The sequence below is a fragment of the Aedes aegypti genome, chromosome 3, assembly GCF_002204515.2.
Source record: "Aedes aegypti strain LVP_AGWG chromosome 3, AaegL5.0 Primary Assembly, whole genome shotgun sequence".
NCBI lineage: Eukaryota > Metazoa > Arthropoda > Insecta > Diptera > Culicidae > Aedes > Aedes aegypti.
Window position 1 is genome coordinate 134,053,933 of NC_035109.1, and position 9,090 is coordinate 134,063,022.

Here is a 9,090-nt window from a genome sequence, read left to right on the forward strand (position 1 = left end):
AATTTCCTCCAGGTTTCTGAAAATGTTCCCACGTCACACGGACATCGAACATAAGTCTAGCTGTTTCTAAAGCTTTAATATTTTTTAGTTCTTTTTTGTTAAAGTGATCTAAATAGTATTCTTGAGAAAGTTCCTTCCGAACAATGCCATATTGGGTTCTCTTGTTCATAATGATTACTTGGAGTATACTTGGTAAATCCAAGTAAATCATTTATTCCATTTTTGATCTCTTCAGGTGACTTATAGTTACTTGAGAGACCTTTCAAGACGGCTTTGTACAAACGTTCAGTTTTGACGTCATAAGTAAAAAAATGTGCTTCTTCTCTTCAAGATATTTGAGAAGAAGTTCGCGATCTTTAAGAGCTTCCGGCAACAAGTGACAGTCACCTTTCTTTGCGGTTTGGAAGGAAACCTTGATTCCCCTAATGGATTTCAAGATCTCCTGCCTAAATCCCCCAAATTCGGAACAACTGACCACGATAGGCGGCACTCTTTGCTTCCTCACTTGAATCAAAGCGCCTGGGCTAAAAGCTGCTTCGATTTGGTGTTCGGGAAATTTGTCTAAAGCATCAAACTCATTGCTCATTTCGATACAATTATTCATTTCACCCTTGAAAGAAAGTTTGCATTCCGGAGAAACGTCCTTTTTCATTCTTGCCACGTTTAGTGACAGTTTTAAATCCTACTTTTTTGGATGGAAGTTATGAATTCAGAGATTCACCCTTGCCTTTGATCGTGGTTGCAACCATGTTTAGTGAATAAACGAAAGATGATATGACCTTCCAAGAGGTTTTTTTTCCCAAGACGGTCTCCTAGATGGATTACCACCGCTAGCTTTCACTGACGGGTCTTACTAAAATCGAAGGTCCGGGTCCTAACAAGGATCGAAAATGGATCAATAGGTAGAAAAAGTAACACTAAAAAGTACTGTTTTGTTACTTTAGGTAGTTTCAAAAATTTCCGAGAGCAGAAAAAAAAGTGTGCTATGGGTCACGAGGGTACGATGCGCACTGAGATCACCCACATTCATAATCGCTTCCAACCGTGATTCACCATTATTCCCAATCACGGCGCTTCGTTCACTCGATGATGACGGTGGCGCCGCGTTCTTGATTGCTTCACCTTCAGCACAGCGTAATAGTAAGTAGTGGTGGCAGCCGAATCAAAAATTACCCTACCATTTATGTAATGATCCGATTGCACTCTCTGCCTTTCATTTCCGAAGCGAGCGCGCAATACCGGACAAGAACTGCATGGCTTATAGGTAGTGGCGCTAACAATCATCTCAACTCAACGCAGCTAGCAGACAGATGCTGACCGGTGTCCGTGAATTGATGTGGAGCAGCGCCACTGACTGTGCGGTAGGGTGTCACAGAAAAAAAAAATCAATGTTCGAAAAGTAATGGTGATCAGCACTTGAATGGAAGATATGCTTATTGATCTTGATATACGAAGTTTCTAAAACAATTGTTAAGGCCCAGATCTTATACCGTAATAATGTCCAATAATGGCCCATTATTCTGCTTCTTCTTGGCACTGGGACAAAGCCGGCTACTCAGCGTAGTGTTCTTATTAGCACTTCCACAGTTATTAACCGAGAGCTTTCTATGCCTAAGTTACCATTTTCGCATTCGTATATCGTGTGGCACGTACGATGATACTTTATGTCCAGGGAAGTCAAGGAAATTTCCATTACGAAAAGATCCTGGAGCCGCGGACTCTAACCATTCGGCTAAGGAAGGCCCCATGGTCCATTATTGGACATTATTACGGTATTAGATCTGGCGGAACCTCTAAACATTTTTAAAGAATGTTCATATGTCCTACACAAAGTTATAAAAGAGCATATCTTCCATTCTAGTGCTGCTCACCATTACTTTTGGAAGCATTGTTTTCCAAAGGCAATGAAAAGATTTGCAGAAAACGTCAAAATATGTCAATTGTCATCAAAAATAGTTATTTTTCCGAATGCGATCTGACGGAAATAAATAAGAAATGCTGTAAATAAGTATATATTTCATTCTAGTATTGAGCACCATGCTTTTTCGAACGTTGTTTTTTTTCGGAGACACCCTAGCGCATCTGTGTCTGGACAATATGCGACATGGAACTGAGGAATAAAGCAAGCTCGTCAATAAATATAAATCAAATAAGCACAGCGTGCCTGTTTTATAGTGGTCACTATACGATTGGAAACAAATGTACCTAATGGTTAGACCAGAGAGAATATCTTACGGCTATACTGGAGAATAAATTTGTTATTGATTTGTGGGTTGCCGAAGCAAACTACATCTGAAAGGTGAGAGTCTCCTCAACAAAGACAAATTTTCACATCCTGCCAAACGGTGATCCTAATTGGGGTGCTAATATCATCACACCTAACGCAAACACCGATAATTGGCAGCACGCTGCGTTGTTTTCTCGGTTTATGCTAATTTTTGGTCTACCGAGAGAAACATTTGTCAGATGATCGCGCGGCTCCTGTAGAGTCTTCACCTTGGCCGCAAATAATGAATTGCAGCTGATATGTATCATCTATCTTACTGCCATTCAAGACAGGAAGTCACACCATCATAGAGATGACACTCGTCTATCTACATTCATGAATTTTTCCACTAATTGGTAACGTTATATCAGGTGAAATTGGTAATTTTTGCTAAATTCTTCTTAAACATCTTGAAGAGAAGAAGTACAGTAATTTTACTTACAAACTAAACATTTGTTCAAGGTCGTCTTGAAAGGTCTATAAGTTACATGAAGTCACATGAAGAGATAAATAATGGAACAAATAATTTACATGGATTGTCCCCAGTGATAGTAATCATTATGAAAAAGAGGAACCAATTTGGTATTCTTCAGAAAAGGCTTTCTCAAGAATATTATTTAGTTCACTTCAACAAAAGTGATCTAAACAATATTTAAAAGCATATTTTCTAAATTACTCATTCAGATTTTTCAGGAATTCCTCCAGAGAATCTTGCAGGGATTTCTTCTGGGTTTGTTTCCTGGGATTCCTCAGGAATTTCTCAAAAATCCATTTCAAGGATATCTCAAAAAATTATTCTTAGATAATTTTTCCAAATTTCGAGTATTTCTCCGGTTATTTTACTTATTTATTCAAGAATTTCTTTAAAGATTTTACCAAGGAATAATTCAGATATTTTTCCACCCGTAATTCCTTCAGAGAATACTCCAAAAAATTTACAACAAATTCATCCAGGGATTCTTGCAAAAATTCTCACGTAGATGCCTCCAGGGATTCTCCAAGGCTTCCTTCAGGAATTTCCCATGCAATGTCTCCAGGGATTCCTGCACAGTATTTCTCAAGTAAATCCTTCTGGAATTGCTCGTAGAATTATTTAGAGATGGTATCGAAAACTCCTCCAAGGATATCAGTAATTCTTTCAAAGAATTCAACAAGACATAATTCATTTTCCAGAAAATTCTCAAAGGATTCTTCCAGAGACTGCTCTAGGGATTGCTCCAAGAATTTCTCCTAGAATCTAATCTGCAATTTCTCAAAAGGATTCCTCTAGGATTTTTTCCAAGGATACCCTCAAGAATGCATCCAAGAGCTCCTTCAGGAGTTTCTAAACGAGTTTTTCAAATAATATTTCCCCAGGTAGCACTTGCTCCAAGGATTAAATGTTCCTTCCAAAGATTTCTTCAATTATTTTTCTAAACGGGATTCCTATAAGGATTTCTTAAAATAATTCTGACATTTCAATAACTCGTTCGATGATTTCACCTGGACAGATGTCTGAATTTGTCTTCAAGAAATTTCATCAAGAATTCGTCCATGGGATTCCTCCAGAGTTTCATAAGTAATTTCTCCAAGAATTACTTCTGCAATTTTTCTAGGGATTCATCCAGGATTTTTTTTCAGGAATTTAGAGACCTTCCCAGGGGCCCAGATAGCCGTAGCGGTAAACGCGCAGCTATTCAGCAAGACCAAGCTGAGGGTCGTGGGTTCGAATCCCACCGGTCGAGGATCTTTTCGGGTTGGAAATTTGCTCGACTTCCCTGGGCATAGAGTATCTTCGTACCTGCCACACGATATACACATGCAAAAATGGTCATTGGCATAGTAAGCTCTCAGTTAATAACTGTGGAAGTGCTCATTAGAACACTAAGCTGAGAAGCAGGCTCTGTCCCAGTCGGGACGTAACGCCAGAGAGAAGAAGAAGAAGAGATCTTCCAGGATAAAGGGATTTTCCAGAAATTTCTTCAAAGCTTCCTTCAGAGACTCTTCCAAGGATTTCTCCGAGAATTCTCCCTAGATTCCTCCAGAGTTTTACAAGGGATTCCCTCAGGTGTTCTTCCAAGAATTACTCCTGCAATTTGTCTAGTGATTTCTTCTGGAATTTTTCCAGGGATACCCTCAATATTTTCTCCAAAAACAACTTAATGTATTTCTTACGGAATTTATCTTAGATCATTTCGACAAGGAATAAGAGATGTTTTCGAGAACTTCTACAAGGATTCCAGTATTTTCTTCAAGGATTTCTGCTAGAAATAATTCAGATATTTTTCAGATATTCCTCCGCGAATATCCCCTGAGATATATTCCTCTAGTAAACCCTCCACATTTTTTCCAGAAAGTTCCTTCAATTATTCCTCCAGTGAACGTTTTTTCTCAGAATTCTTCTAAGACTTCCTTCAAAAAATTCAACCTATCTGTAACTTTTAAACCAATTGATTTCACACAACTTTTTCAACAGTTATCAAAAATTGAGATAATTTGTAGTTCGTCACAGAAAAATGAGAAGAATCGGTAGAGAAACGGCGGAGATATATCTATCTGAAGTTGACCATTTTGCATGGAAAAACGATAATAAATCTTCGAGCTGTTTAGTAGAATACCTATAAGTAGATGAAAAAATTGAATTTAGTACTATACCATTTAATTCCACTAGAGTTTGTATCCTTTGACAGATACGCGTATTTCGACCTCAACGACCTCGTCTTCAGTCGAGTCTAGTACACGACACTGAAGACGGCCTTACAGTTGAGGTCGAAATACGCGTATCTGTCAAAGGATACAAACTCTAGTGGAATTAAATGGTATAGTACTAAATTCTGTTTTTTCATCTACTTATGGAAAAACGGCTTAGGTGCATTTTATATGTCCGATACTGTATATTCAAATTATAATGACTTTACATACAGTTATTTCGCTTGTTCTAGCAAATGTATCTTTTTCGCTCTCTTTACCATATACATTTCGATTTATGGTTAAAATATGGTTTGTTATGCATAGTTTGTATTGAACACTTTCAGAGCTTTCAATTATGCACATTTTTGTTGAAGTCACCAAAGAGCTATCTCGATTATTTTTCAAATCATGGACAATTTTCCTTAAAAATGCATAATTTTCAAAATTTTGTTAATTTCTTCAAACAAAAAACTTCCTCACAGTATTTTCACCATGGACAGAAAAAAAACTTTCTAATGGCGATAAATGATTGAGAACCCGTTTGCGCCTCTCAGAGATATCGGAATTTGAAACCAACCACTTGTACGAAGGAAATCTCTGATAACTCTGTAACCATAAGAAATAGAATAGTAGTTTCTTCGGCAAAAAGTTGCACAATAGAAAGCTCTAAAAGCACTCGGATTAATGTTTTTCCGAGAAATTATTGAATAAAAAGTTATAAAGAAAAAACTGAGTACCGTTTGGACTCATATTCCGAACACTTAAGGCTAACCGTGATTTCAAATACACCTGGTGGGCACAAATTAGCTGATATTTATGAACGTTTTAGTTTCTTCGCAATGTCTTGCTGTTACCTGCCGGGTGCACCAATAAAAATATTTATTTAAATTTGTTCAGTATTGTTTATACGTAAAAGTATGTAACAACATTTTGATTCTAATGCCAAACACTGTGTTCATTCTGTCTCATATTCAGAACACCTTGATTTAAATTCCGAACAGCACGAATAAATCGTATTCAAATGAATAATTTCGAAAATAAATTTATCTGAGCTACTTTTACTGGTCTCGAACTAGAGAATAATCACTACTCCAGAGGTATAAAATAGATTAAAAGATGATTAAATTGAATTGTAATTGACTGCCATCTCCTGGTAATTTGATGATATATTTCAGCGAAACATTTCAACCTCATCGCCATACAAAAACCGAGTGTTCGGAATATGAGTCTGTTCGGAATTTGAGACAAAACGGTATTCAGGACCACCCTAATTTATTTGTTTAAAAACATCATAACTCGCGAACCATAAGAGACAGAAATTTGAGTTCTTCGGCAAAGTTACTCCAAATTAGTTGTGCTAAAACATAGTAGAACATTGTACAGGGCAAAATGTGCAAACAGAAAAGTTTATGTTATGATTTTGTAAACCATGCGGGCCACCCTAATTTCACAGCTAGACTTATGTTCGATGTCCGTGTGACATGAGAACATTTCCAGAAAACTGGAGAATATTTCCAGAATCCCACTCAGTGCCGTCGGTGCCAAAAGTGGTACTAAACATTGCCATATGGATGCTAAATGCATGATTTGCGGAGGTTCTTCGCACGCTTAGGACGTCTGTACTGTAAAGGATGATACCACAAAGTTCGTATGCGCAAATTGCGGGGACAATCATAAGTCAAACTTTTGGGATTGCCCTTCGCGTAGGCGAGTCGTTGAGGGTCGTGCCAGGCAGATGAACGGTAATGTCCGTTACGATAACGATCGAACAATGCGTATTTTTCAGTTAACGATCGCTTGATTAAGAATCATACCCATCAAGTGGATTATAATCATGCTCATTCACAAATTAATTTTAATCCGTCGGGTAGCCGTTTGAATCTTTTAATTTCGAATGTATCCATCCAAGGAAAATCCTTTGCCAATATCGTAGCAGGTAATTTAAACTCCTCCCTTTTTCATACTAGGAGTTACCATTCTAAATGTTTCAAATTCAATTGAAAAAACCCTGCCGCCATGGGAAATTTCTATTCCACCTCTTCGTCTACCGAAAATTCTTACGGAAAATTTACAGATAATGTATCCACTTCAAGTGATATGTCTGCCTCTGATTTTATTTTTCTAACTGAACAATTGTATTAACTGATTTATGCATTGTTCAAAACCACCACTATGACTGAAGCAGTTCAAGTTGGTGTAAAAATTACAAATCAAATTTTTAGTGGATTACGTTTTTCTAATGGATCCAAATAATTTATATATTTTAAATTGGAGTGCTCGTTCTTTGAATGGTAAAGAAAACGAGCTGTCAAAATTGTTTGTCATCGGTGACTTTAATGCCAAACATCCGTCATGGAATAATCCGCAAAGTAATTTCAACGAATTTTACTTAATGAGTGCTCTTTAGGATATTTCTCAATTCAATACATCAACTCAAACATGATTTTCCTCTTCTAGAAACCCTTCTTCGATTGATTTGATCTTAACCGACTCTTGTCATCTTTGTAGCCAATTAGTTACTCATGTCGGTTTTGATTCTGATCATGTCCCTGTTACATTTCAAATACCCCATGGAGCGATTCTCAATCCTATCAGCTCCACTTTCAATTATTTTCGAGCCGACTGGAATAAATATGAAATCTTAATGTTAACATTTCTTCGCAAACAAAACTTGATATTGACAATGCTCTCGAAACTTCAACAAATTCCATTGTTGAAGCAAAGGGCATTGCAATACAAAAATGTGAGGTAAAATTTGAATCCGTGATTATAGACGACGATCTTAAACTCTTAATCCGTCTTTAAAACGTAATGAGAAGGCAATTTCAACGCACTCGCGATCATGCTGTGGAAATTATATGGTAGGATCTGCAGAATGAAATCAAGAAACGTTTTTCACAATAAGGAAACGAAAATTTTGAAAATAAAATTTCTCAATTGGACCCTGATTTTAAGCCCGTTTAGAAATTATCTAAAATTTTGAAAAAACCCCAAGAGCCAATACCGGCATTGAAAGAGGAAACAAATTATTACTAACCAATCGCGAAAAAGCTCAAAAACTTGCTATGCAGTTTGAAAGTGTTCACAATTTTAATTTAGGACTTGCTAGTCCAATTGAAAATCAAGTTACTCAGGACTTTGAAAATGTTCTCAATCAAGAGAACATTTTCGAAAATACCTGGGAGGTTGATTTGGAAGAAGTGAGAACTATAATCAAAAAATTCAAAAATATGAAAGCTCCTGGCGATGATGGAATTTTCTACATCCTCATCAAGAAACTTCCAAAAAGTAGCTTAACATTTTTAGTTGATATATTTAACAAATGTTTTCAATTAGCATATTTTCCTGACAAATGGAAAAATGCTAAGGTTGTACCAATTTTGAAACCAGGTAAAAATCCTACAGAAGCTTCTAGCTATCTTCCAATAAGTTTGCTTTCCTCCATCAGTAAACTTTTTGAAAAGTTTATTTTAAACAGAATGATGGTCATTATCAAAGAAAATTCTATTTTCCAATGAACAGTTCAGATTCCGCCATGGACATTCAACCACTCATCAACTCTTACGTATAACAAATTTGATCCGTTCCAACAAATCTGAAGGCTATTCTACTGGTTTTGCTCTTCTAGACATAGAAAAAGCATTCGACAGTGTTTGGCATGAAGGCTTGACCGTAAAATTAAAAAAAAACTTTAATTTTCCAACATACATTGTTAGAATAATTCAAAGTTATCTAATAAATCGTACACTTCAGGTTAATTATCAGAACTCCAGATCAAAAAATACATCCTGTTAGAGCTGATGTTCCCCAAGGCAGCACTTTGGGACCAATATTATACAATATTTTCACATCTGACTTACCTGAGTTAACTCAAGGATGTCAAAAATCCTTGTAGGCGGATGACACAGGCGGAGAGGCGCCAAAGGACGAAGCCTGCATGTCATCTGTAGTCGATTACGAAAAAGTTTGTATATTTTATCTTCATACTTGCAAAAATGGAGGATTTCTCCTAATGCTTCCAAAACTCAACTAATAATATTCTCGCATAAACCAAAAGCTCTTTATTTGAAACCTTCATGTTGTCACGATGAGAGGGGTTCCAATGAATTGTCAGATGAAGTGAAGTATCAAGGGCTCATCCTTGATAAAATCTT